Source organism: Physeter macrocephalus, chromosome 13, assembly GCF_002837175.3.
Source record: "Physeter macrocephalus isolate SW-GA chromosome 13, ASM283717v5, whole genome shotgun sequence".
NCBI classification, from domain to species: domain Eukaryota; kingdom Metazoa; phylum Chordata; class Mammalia; order Artiodactyla; family Physeteridae; genus Physeter; species Physeter macrocephalus.
In genome coordinates, this window is record NC_041226.1 from 49,858,261 (window position 1) to 49,867,155 (window position 8,895).

Below are 8,895 nucleotides of genomic sequence, written 5' to 3' on the forward strand. Positions count from 1 at the left end.
ATGTCATTTACTTCATTCTTAATGGATAAGCAGCTTTCCATACCTACATTTTCATGGTCAATTACATCATGTAACTAGCAGCTATTTCTGATTTCCTCAATAAGTTTAAATCAAGAAAGTTCCATTTTATTTAATCTTAATGTCGGCTCATGTAATTCATCATATTCAGCTTCCCTTTCTCCTGCTCTTTTTTGCCCTTTCTGTGGTTTTTCCTACTTGCTCCTTTAATTACAAAACCTGCATAAACTCCTGGTGCATTTACAAACCCTTTCCAAGTCAGCCCTACAGGTAAACGAAGCTTATAATAACAGTGTTTACTGTTAACACCTGAATAAAAAATGATGTCCATTAATATTTAGGACTTTTTCAATCATGATGTGGGTTTCCATTATGCAATCAAGGCAGAGCAGTACAAAAAAATTATAATATTTTTTCTTCTCTTCTGTCAAATATCTCACTTGAAGTTCCTTTAATTACCAAACCTGCATAAACCCTGGTGCATTTACAGACCCTTTCCAAGTCAGCCCTACAGATACATAAAGCTTATAACAGTGTTTACTGCTAACACCTGAAGAATAAAATGATGTCTCTTAATATTTAGGACTTTTTCAATCATGACATGAGTTTCCATTATGTAATCAAGGCAGAGTAGCACAATAAATTGTAATATTTTTTCCTCTCTTCAGTCAAATATCTCACTTGAAACAAAAGGTCTGTACCCAAAAGAAGTAAATTCTATTTTCACTTCCAGGATGATGTTTACATATGAGAAAACTTAGTTTATAAAAAAGACTTTTTTTCATTCTCAAGTCAGGGGACTGACAGTGTGCAAAGAAGGAATAATTAACTGGTTAGGAAGAGAAAGATAAACAAGCTTAGCCCTTCTTAGAGACCATGAATATAGAGTTATTTCTCACAAATGCACATTAAACGTAGTTGAACAACCTTTCTGAAATATGCATACTATCAGCTCACCAATAACATCTTTTAAGCTAATGTACTCGGATGTTTATTGGGAGAAAAATTAATTCTGTGATGAATTTTAAACCAAGTAACAAAAATATATTACACTTTCAAAGTAGATGACATTGCATTTAAATGTATCCCCACTTACAAATATTATAAATACCTAGTGACTATAAATATGATGACTATAAAACAAGTGGGAGTGTTTTCCCTTGCAATACAACTTAAATCAGAGATTATCTCAATATTTTTCAACCAACTCCTAATACATGGGAACTGTTTCTGAAAATGCCTTGAGAGCACGAGTAAACTCACATCCCACAGAAACTAAGGAAGAAGTCCCTGCAATTTAATGGTTGCAAATCCCCCTCCCCAGCACAGCGTTAAGTCACTTAATCTACTTATTCCTCTGTTTCCATGTCTGCACAATGAAGGTTATTAGAGTTCCTAGGGTCGTCAGGAGGATTAGATATAAAAATAAATGTAGTATATTCTGTATGCGTGTATTATTGTATGTATACGTATTTATGTATTTTGTACCTATGTATGGGTAAATTAATATAAAGAAGGTAATAAATGTAAAAGAAAAGAATATATAGTGAACACTCACTAATACACCTTATTCTCGTTATATGCAGTTTTGGGGCACTGAAATTTTCCAAAATGGTTACATCGGGATGTCTTATTTTATTATGAGGCTGGTTCCTTGTGAAAAAAGATATTTCCCAATAATACTCTGTACTCAAAGACTCAGATAAAAAGCAAGTAAGATGATATTAGGGCAAAGTACTTTCAAAAAAGTCCTCTACAAATTTCAGGCGTTATTAGTGTTGATGACAACGGTGATAAGAATGATGGTTACACACTTTTCAAATCTTAATCTCATCCAGATGGTCCCATTTTCTCCAGCCTTTGGGAGTCACTCTTCCTTTTTACACAAGTAACAGTAATTCAGTCACCATCCTTTGTTTGGGTTCCCCCCACCCCTGAGGACTCGCTGAGGAATGCATGCATGTGACACCGTTACACTCTCTGGGTCACTTCTTCTCAAGTATGTAACGCCTGCCCTGCAACACCCAAAGCACAGCTAAGGCCAGTGGAAGCCGTAGACAAAGGGACGGTCATCGTAATGCGAGAAAAGAAAATGCAACTCTTCAGTAGTCCCTTTACGGGCAGTCGCTTATTCCTTTTAGCCCCTCAAATAGTCCTCCTCAGAATTTTATCTGCTAACACGTTATAGAAGTTGTCTGTCTCTTCCCAACTGAAGTTCTTTCAGACCATGTCCTTCCTACTGAGAACTCAGGTGCCTGTGTTCCCGGCCATAGAAAGAAGAGTAGCATGCCTGCCCCCTCATTCTAAAACCTCAGCCCAAGACCTGCCACCCAAATGTAGTCAGGGTACGTTTTCCAAAGTTTGAAAAGCATCACAACCAGTTCCTCTGCACAATCACAATCTTCAATATACTGTAAGGAGATTATGTTTACATAAGCTTCCAGTCTATGGATCATCAGTGAACAAACACGTGGAGGGGAAAAAAGAGAGAGAGAGAGAGAGAGAGAGAGAGAGAGAGAGAGAGAGAGAGAGACCCATCTGTCAACGACAGACATTAATTTTCAGGAAGAGTCTAGCCAAAAGCCGTATTTAGGAAATATATTTAGGAAATATATTGGGCTCTTCTAGACCACACCCTTAATAAGTACACACCCAATTTAACATTTCAGTCTGAGGCATCTATATTTGAATTACTCTCCAGTTCTGGGTTTCCTGAGTGCCATGAATTAGATGCTTGCTTTGTATCTAGTTGGTTAAAATTACCCACAAAACTGGTCTCTGCCATAACAAAAGAGGCTTAATCCCCAGCCTAAATTCTCTCTTCTGCTCTGAAATTTAGACACCATTTACATCTCTCAAATGGTATTTTTCCAGCTTCAATTATTTTGCGATCTTGGCATCTGACTCTGTAAATATGAATATGGATTCATATTTAAGTAAATACGGAGTACAAAAAGAAACTCGAAGAACTGTTATTTGGGAAGGGAAACAGTAAGCATATACAAACAATTCATGAAAGGCTACGAATTCTAATAAATATCAAATTATTGATCTGGGATTTGTAGCTGAGGAAGAGGAATTCCAAGTAACTCTCTCAAACCCCAAAATAGAACAAAGTCAAATAACCAGTTAGAAGTTGATTTTGAGATAGCTTGTTAGAACAGGCGCATATATGCTTTTCTAATCCTTGGTGAAAAAAATAACATTACTGTCTATTCTTAGCTCAGCCTACTTATTAATTAAATATAAAAAAAGCATATTTAGACTTAGCTATATAGTCATTTTGAAATGTAAAGTATTATCTTTCTAAGAGAAAAAAAAAATCATTCCAGAAACAACCAATTATATCCAGATACTTTAACAATACGAACACGAGGGAGCACAAAGTCTAGAGTGAAAAAACATCCAGGCGCCAGTTGTACTTACAGTCTGAAGTGAGGGCCTGATGGTCCTATGAGAGTCTTACCTCCATCAGTGAACTTGGTGAGCATAAGCTCTTCGATGTAGTTTGGAGAGTGATGAAGTCCCAAAAAGCAGATGCTGAAGGCCCAGATTGGCCCTCATGGGACCTGTAGGAGATCAAATAAAAGTACCATCTTAAAAACTCTGTGTAAACCGTGAAAACATATTCTTATTTGATCAGTTACTGATAATTAAACGTTAAAAGGAAAGTGATGAAGCTGCCATAAACTTACTACCTTTGTGCATTATCAAAAGGAACTGCTTTAGTCCAAAGGGGTTTAATTACCCTATGTAATTAAAACATTACAAGAAGTGTTTGAACTTCTGGAATCTCAATATTTGCAACTTTCTAAGCAAATATTTTCCAAAATTATAGTTTTTCAAACTTAAATCATGATTTAATTTCCCCCTTCTACTGAAAAATAACTAAAATGGACTTTCTTTTTTCTCTCTAGAACATTTCCTTTTCTCTGAAGGGATATGGACCACTTATAAATCAGATTTACAAGAAGAATGATACAAAAGATGACATGTCAAACAATTATGCAATCCAAAAAAATCAATTGATGTAACTGTTTTAATCTTTTTTCAGTAAATTAACTGACTTCACTCATATGATTTCCCAATTCTGTCAAACTGCCAAACTTGTACGTATGAAACAGATCTTGTTGATTTTGATATTAAATTATGCTCTGTTTAAACCTAGATGATCTTTTATAAACTCCTGAAATTCTGATATTTGGAGAGCCATCCTTTCTATGGAAAACTTGTATCTTAAGAATGCTCATGGACTTCACGTTACTGCTGCTTAAAAAAATTAAATGAATTTTCTTTAATTATGAAAATAATTCTTAATCAAATGCTCTTTTAAAGATTTATCTTACATGTCCACTCAGGTAGGAATCAGCAAGGATGTTTTTCTTTTCTTTAATTCTCAAGCTTTTAGGGTAAAACAGAAGAGGCTTCACTAAGAGGCTCCACAACTTTTACAAAGACCTACTAATACTGATCACCTATGAACATGGTTCTCTGGGAATGCAAATTTAGCCATCAATGGTTATACACAAAGATTCTGTAAACTGTGTTTCAAAGCTCAAGAAATGGTTCACTTTTCCCTCTGTCAGGTAGTGCATAGCTCATAACAGCATGCCCATCTCTTCAGGAGAATGCCTTGGCTTGTGTTGATTGATGGCATTTTTAACCATGTTGGAAGTAAAGCTTTTTGAATGGATGACAAGCAATGAATCCCTTCAATTATTTATTAATGTCATTCTTTCCTGTGTAATTGTCATTACTAATTCTCTCACCAATGTTTCCTGTTACATTCCAAGAAGAGTTAGGCTTCTGCCATTTGATGAAATATATACTGGTTTCAATTTACTACATTTTTTTTCTTTCAACTAAAAAGTAGTCACTGTTAGTTCTTTTTGAGGTTGCTTATATGGGATCTTCTAATATATTCAGGCTTCTAGTCATTGGTGGTGCCTCGCAGTGAGAATGTATATGGTGCAAATATGGTACCTCCATTCATGTACATAGTCAATAATGCTTCAGAAGCTCTCTCCCCTTCAAGCAGCACTCCGAGTAGTCAGTCCAAGACTGATACATAGAAAGTACTCGGGCAAGCATTAAAAGAAAAAATGAAAGGAATGAGAAAAAATGAATATTTAGTACCTATACAGCTCTAAAATATCTTGCCTAATCCTCACATAACCCTATGAAATAAGTATTATCTACTATTATAATTTTTTCCTAAGAAGGATGTTTAATGAATTTCCCAAGATCCCACCTTGACTCCAAAGTCCTACTCTATACATCTTAGTTGCAAACATTGTCCATGGAAATAAAAATCAGTAGGTGGGGTCTGTATGTCTTCTAAAATATTATGATAACGTTTCATTAGATACTTCATTATGAGGGAGGATACTTTCAAGGCTGCTGATATTTTAACAACAGTGTAGAGAGGGAAGGAACAGAGTTGTCTGTTGTATTTTATAGAGTCCTTGTCACCACATGGTCTTTATGAGAGCCTATATTCTTGCAAATGCTTCTGAAAAGGAAAAATGATGACTTCAACAATTATCATTTAATAGCATTGTAATAGATGAGTGTCAGGAGAAATACATGACAGAAGTAAAACAGTTGTATCTACAGGACCCTAGGAATGACTGGATACGGAGACTGAGTGAGAGACAGGAGTCAGGGATGACTCCTATGTTTCCAGCTTCCATGAATGAGGAAATTTTCATGCCATTCATTTGAAGAGAGAATACAGTGGAGAAGCAGATTTGAGGTGAAAATTACCAGGTCATTTTAAATCACATAGAGCTCAAAACTCCTGTAAGATGTGTAAGTGAGATTTTCAGAAAGCAGCTGGATTTATGGGTCTTGAGTTCAAGGCGGAATTTAGGGCTACAAATAAAACATGTAAGTGTTAACTGAAACCATGAATGTGGTTTAAGTAACCTTGTAAGTGTGAAAAGTAAAAAGAACCAGGGCTGATGAAGCAGCCTCAGAAAATGAGACTATTTAAGGAATGGGCAGAAAAACATAAGCCTGCAAAGGAAACTAAGAAGGAAAACCTAGGAAATAGGATGGAATCCAGGAGAAAATAAAGTCACAGAAGCTAAGGAGGTATTTCTTGCTTAAAAGAGAGAATGACCAACAGTGACAAGTAAGATGAAGTAAAAAGGGTTCATTTTATAGGCCATCATTCATCCTGGGAAAAAACAAAGAATGAATATGTACTGAAGTCATGGCAATAAATGTTTATCCCTCTATAAAGCAGTTCCATTTTCACCAGAAGTTCGGGACTTAGGTATAACTAAAAAGGGATGTGATGTGAAAAAGAGGTATTTTAAACATGAGAAAAACTTTGTTACTTCTTTTTTCAGTGGGCTTCACCTGTGAAAAAGCACAGAGGTAAAACTGTTAAATCAGTCCAAAGTTAAGATTTTTATAAGGGGTTGCAACTGAAGGGCAAGGAGGAAGAGAGGCAGAGTAATAGTGACAGAGTGATTGAAATGACAGACTTTGGAATCTAGGGTTGGAAGGGATGAAAGTGAATCTAGAAAGAAGGGGATAGATTAGAAGGAAATACAGTGGTCCAGGGCCTAAATATTTCCTAAGGTCAAAGAGTAGGTATATTAGTTTTACAGAGTTGGAAGGAGAGATATGTTGTCATAGTTAGAGTGAATGAATTGAAGTTTAATATTTCACATGTAGTATAGTGCTAGGTTTGATATATTTCAAGATGTGGCTATATGTGTCAGATACTGAATTAATGTAAAGGTAAAGACCATTAGAATTTAAATCAAAGAATTAACCTTAATTAAGTCATCCACAAAGTCACTGAAGTAGTCTTGGAAATTATTAAGATTAAAGTAAAAAGTTGGTTGGAAGAAATAGACAAATTCTTAGAAAGGTATAACCTTCTAAAACTGATGGACATATATACACTACCAAATGTAAAATAGATAGCTAGTGGGAAGCAGCCGCATAGCACAGGGAGATCAGCTCGGTGCTTTGTGACCACCTAGAGGGGTGGGATAGGGGGGGTGGGAGGGAGATGCAAGAGGGAGGGGATATATGTATACATACAGCTGATTCACTTTGTTATACAGCAGAAATTTCAGAAAGCAGCTGGATTTATGGGTCTTGAGTTCAAGGCGGAATTTAGGGCTACAAATAAAACATGTAAGTGTTAACTGAAACCATGAATGTGGTTTAAGTAACCTTGTAAGTGTGAAAAGTAAAAAGAACCAGGGCTGATGAAGCAGCCTCAGAAAATGAGACTATTTAAGGAATGGGCAGAAAAACATAAGCCTGCAAAGGAAACTAAGAAGGAAAACCTAGGAAATAGGATGGAATCCAGGAGAAAATAAAGTCACAGAAGCTAAGGAGGTATTTCTTGCTTAAAAGAGAGAATGACCAACAGTGACAAGTAAGATGAAGTAAAAAGGGTTCATTTTATAGGCCATCATTCATCCTGGGAAAAAACAAAGAATGAATATGTACTGAAGTCATGGCAATAAATGTTTATCCCTCTATAAAGCAGTTCCATTTTCACCAGAAGTTCAGGACTTAGGTATAACTAAAAAGGGATGTGATGTGAAAAAGAGGTATTTTAAACATGAGAAAAACTTTGTTACTTCTTTTTTCAGTGGGCTTCACCTGTGAAAAAGCACAGAGGTAAAACTGTTAAATCAGTCCAAAGTTAAGATTTTTATAAGGGGTTGCAACTGAAGGGCAAGGAGGAAGAGAGGCAGAGTAATAGTGACAGAGTGATTGAAATGACAGACTTTGGAATCTAGGGTTGGAAGGGATGAAAGTGAATCTAGAAAGAAGGGGATAGATTAGAAGGAAATACAGTGGTCCAGGGCCTAAATATTTCCTAAGGTCAAAGAGTAGGTATATTAGTTTTACAGAGTTGGAAGGAGAGATATGTTGTCATAGTTAGAGTGAATGAATTGAAGTTTAATATTTCACATGTAGTATAGTGCTAGGTTTTGATATATTTCAAGATGTGGCTATATGTGTCAGATACTGAATTAATGTAAAGGTAAAGACCATTAGAATTTAAATCAAAGAATTAACCTTAATTAAGTCATCCACAAAGTCACTGAAGTAGTCTTGGAAATTATTAAGATTAAAGTAAAAAGTTGGTTGGAAGAAATAGACAAATTCTTAGAAAGGTATAACCTTCTAAAACTGATGGACATATATACACTACCAAATGTAAAATAGATAGCTAGTGGGAAGCAGCCGCATAGCACAGGGAGATCAGCTCGGTGCTTTGTGACCACCTAGAGGGGTGGGATAGGGAGGGTGGGAGGGAGGGAGATGCAAGAGGGAAGAGATATGGGAACATATGTATATGTATAACTGATTCACTTTGTTGTAAAGCAGAAACTAACACACCATTGTAAAACAGTTATACTCCAATAAAGATGTTTAAAAAAAAAAAAACTGAACCAGGAAGAAACAGAAAATATGAACAGATGAATCACAAATAATGAAATTGAAACTGTGATTAAAAATCTTCCAAAAAACAAAAGCCCAGGACCGGATGGCTTCACAAGCGAATTCTATCAAACATTTAGAGAAGAGCTAACACCCATCCTTCTCAAACTCTTCCAAAAATTGCACAGGAAGGAACACTCCCAAACTCATTCTACGAGGCCACCATCGCCCTGATATCAAAACCAGACAGAGATACTACAATAAAAGAAAATTACAGACCAATATCACTGATGAATATAGATGCAAACATCCTCAACAAAATACTAGCAAACAGAATCCAACAACACATAAAAGGATCATACACCATGATCAAGTGGGGTTTATCCCAGAGATGCAAGGATTCTTCAATATATGCAAATCAATCAATGTGATACACCGTATTAACAAACTGAA

At 35.8% G+C, this 8,895-nt stretch overlaps 1 protein-coding gene across 2 annotated transcripts in view; it reads right to left on the reverse strand.

Annotated features, from left to right (window-relative positions):
* Positions 1-3,507: 3,507 nt before the first annotated feature.
* TBC1D4 (TBC1 domain family member 4) overlaps positions 3,508-8,895 on the reverse strand; it is a 640,377-nt gene continuing 634,989 nt past the window's right edge. Inside the window, exon 25 of one of the 2 annotated variants that reach the window (XR_008619072.1) lies at positions 3,508-3,587. The gene's annotated coding sequence lies outside the window, so the exon portion shown is untranslated. The remainder of the gene's footprint in view (positions 3,588-8,895) is intronic. The other variant, XR_008619073.1, reaches the window with a different exon arrangement.